Source organism: Poecilia reticulata, chromosome 9, assembly GCF_904066995.2.
Source record: "Poecilia reticulata chromosome 9, P_reticulata-male-v2, whole genome shotgun sequence".
NCBI lineage: Eukaryota > Metazoa > Chordata > Actinopteri > Cyprinodontiformes > Poeciliidae > Poecilia > Poecilia reticulata.
Window position 1 is genome coordinate 20,832,629 of NC_088838.1, and position 2,884 is coordinate 20,835,512.

A 2,884-nucleotide genomic window follows, 5' to 3' on the forward strand; every position below is an offset into this window, starting at 1 on the left:
TGAGTAATGACTATGTTTTTTTTTATATATATGTAGCATGGAGCTGACCTCTGATTTGGACATGACTTGTGAAGTTACAGGTCACGCTCCTGTTGTATGTGGTGCTCTGATCAACTAACACATGAACATGAACATAGAAAGGGGTGAAAATTGACCTTAGCATTAAAACAATGGATGTTCTTCATCTAGACTGCATAACTATCAGCAGAGGAGACGGTAGCTCACATTAGGATTGCAGCCATTTGTGCTGCAACCAAAAATCTTAACTTTTGATTTTTTTATTTATTTTTTCCAATTTTTGCATTCACATTGAGAAAAAGCATCTAACTATAACTGATAACTTAAAAACGTAATAAATTAAGCCTGTGCAACTTGTCAAGAGAGCACAGTTCCTGTTTTCTTGTTACTTTCCTGACCTTAGACTAACGTATTGTGGAACGTTACACTCTAAAATGTTCCAACAAAATTATTTTAAACCCTAAATATTACATTAAATAGATGAGTTAGCCCTTTTTTCTCCACAGACAGTCAGTCAATAGCATGAATTTGTTATTCACAAGCCATTAAATGTAGAGTTTAAACTTAGAGGACTAAAACAAAATGCTGAGAAAACCACTCTCATAGAGTAAAATGTAAAACAGTACAAACCTTCTCACCAGGCCCTTTTTTGGCGGGGAGGAGGGTAAAGTCGTACCCTGGCAATCTGTTTTGCCCCGGTGGATGCTGTGAAATGGTCCCTAAAGTCTAAACTCGTCTTTATTTCTTGTGGAGCCGGAATGGAGGATATCTGAAACTCCAAACTCCAAACACGAATGATTCTCCTCCTACATTTTTAATAGGGGAATATTCAGAGATCAATAAATCCTTGTTCCTTTTGCTGAACAATGCACAATTACATACGGCCAGCAGCTCACAGCTTGGTTTCCCAGCAGAGGCCTCGAAGATAAATGGCTGAATAATGACTCGGCCCCTTTCACACCGAATGAGGAGTTGTGGACCAAGCCAGGAGAAAAGAGCCTGCTTCTAGAGAAATGAAAAGAACGAGAGTTTTTCTTGTTTGTTTGCAGAGATAACTAATCCAGCCTTGCAGGTTTTCAGTCATGATGTCATTTAGCAGTGATGGCAGCTTTTGAGTTATGTATGTAGTCATACTCCTGCTGCTTTTTGTCAGGGCGGTCTCTGGCGTCCCCCTCCTCATGCCCACCGGGGTGGAGGGGAGTTTGTCTGCGTGACGCCATGAGGCCATCTGCTGATGCGAAACAAGTGGCATTGCCAGAAAAATGGAAAACACGAACCTAATCCTGGCTTCTCGCTGTCGCCCCACATTCTGTGCTCTGGCCAACGTTAAGCTGCTTGACAGAGCCGCATCGAGATGCACCCCCGGCCAAATCCGGGGGGTCAACAGTTTACTGATTGTCTGGACATGTGACCTCTCTTCTTATAACAGCTGGTAACCGGTTTCAGCTTTCAAACATTTGGTTTTTGATTTAAGGCGAAGTCAAAGAAAATGACTTCTTCCTTATTCATCACTTTCTATGATTCATCAATACAACTGGCAGCTAAGCAGACCCTCAGCATGACGCCGCCACCGCCATGCTTGATAGTTGGGAAACTGTTGTCAGGTTTAAACGCTTCACATAGAATCTTCCAAACATTTTTCTTGTCATTTCAACTTGCAAATAACTCAATATTTGTGCCATCGGACTTTTCCATATGGGCATCTCCAAGTTTCAGTCCTGCATGAAAGCAGCATGAAAGCTTTGTCTTTAGCTGGTTTCTTGCTAATGTTAAGCTCATTGGTTTTTTTTAGCGTCTTACAGTTTGTGATCAGATTGAGCCTCTGCAGTTCCTAAATTGTTTTTCAAACATCCTGACGAGTTTCCTGTCATCTATAAGGTAGCTTAGGTCAGATGGATGAACATTTAACACACTCCGGTGTTTCCATGGCACAAAACACACTCATAGAAATTACTTTTGAAATGGATCAAGCAAACTAAAATCAAGCTGCTCTGATTTGAGCGTTGAGAGTTTGACTTAATAACTGGTCTATTTGCTCTTTCTGAGCCTTCATATGTATTTAGCTTCGCTCTGGTTTGCTGCTTCAGTCTCCCTCAGGTCATGATCCCTCATCTGCTGCCATAGCACTCAGTCACACTGACCTGTTATAAGCTTGTCATTTTTCTCCAGCAAGTTTAGATTCTTCATGTAGCCTCATGTTGATCCTGTTTTTCACCAACTTGTGTTAGGAAGCATACGCTGCTTCGCTGCGCTGCCTTGAGTAAGATTCCTGGCTACTGTAAACCACTGCTGGGAACTTTGCTGAAAGATGAACAATCATCTTTCAATCAAAAAGGCAGCAAAGACAGGCACAACCCTACCAAATGTAATTTTCTATCTGCTGAACACGATGTACTATGTGTAGATCAAGAAGATACAGTAAGCGCCATTTATTGTCACTAGAAATATTTTACCTTTGTTCTAACATAAGTATTACCTATTTCTTTTTTTTTTTTTTTCAATTTTAGCTTTAAAAATACCAGAATTTGCACAAACCTTACATTTTGACTGATGACATCAGATATGATTCGATATTAATCAGACAATTACTCAGCACTATAATTTTCTGAATATAAAAATACAAAGAGAGGTGCTCACATTTCAGCCATTTAGGCATAAAGACACCGCCAGCCACGTCTAAAAACGTAACATGATGTCACCAAAAGATTTACGATTCTTCCTCTTAACCTCTTTTCCCATATTCTGATCTTTCCAAGAATGGGATTATTTTTAGCGACTGGCGGATAAAACAAGAGTCAGTGAGGGTGGATGTTGCGGGGAGGGGTGGGGGGGCACAAAGAGCTCAGTGGGTCGAGACATCGCCGCC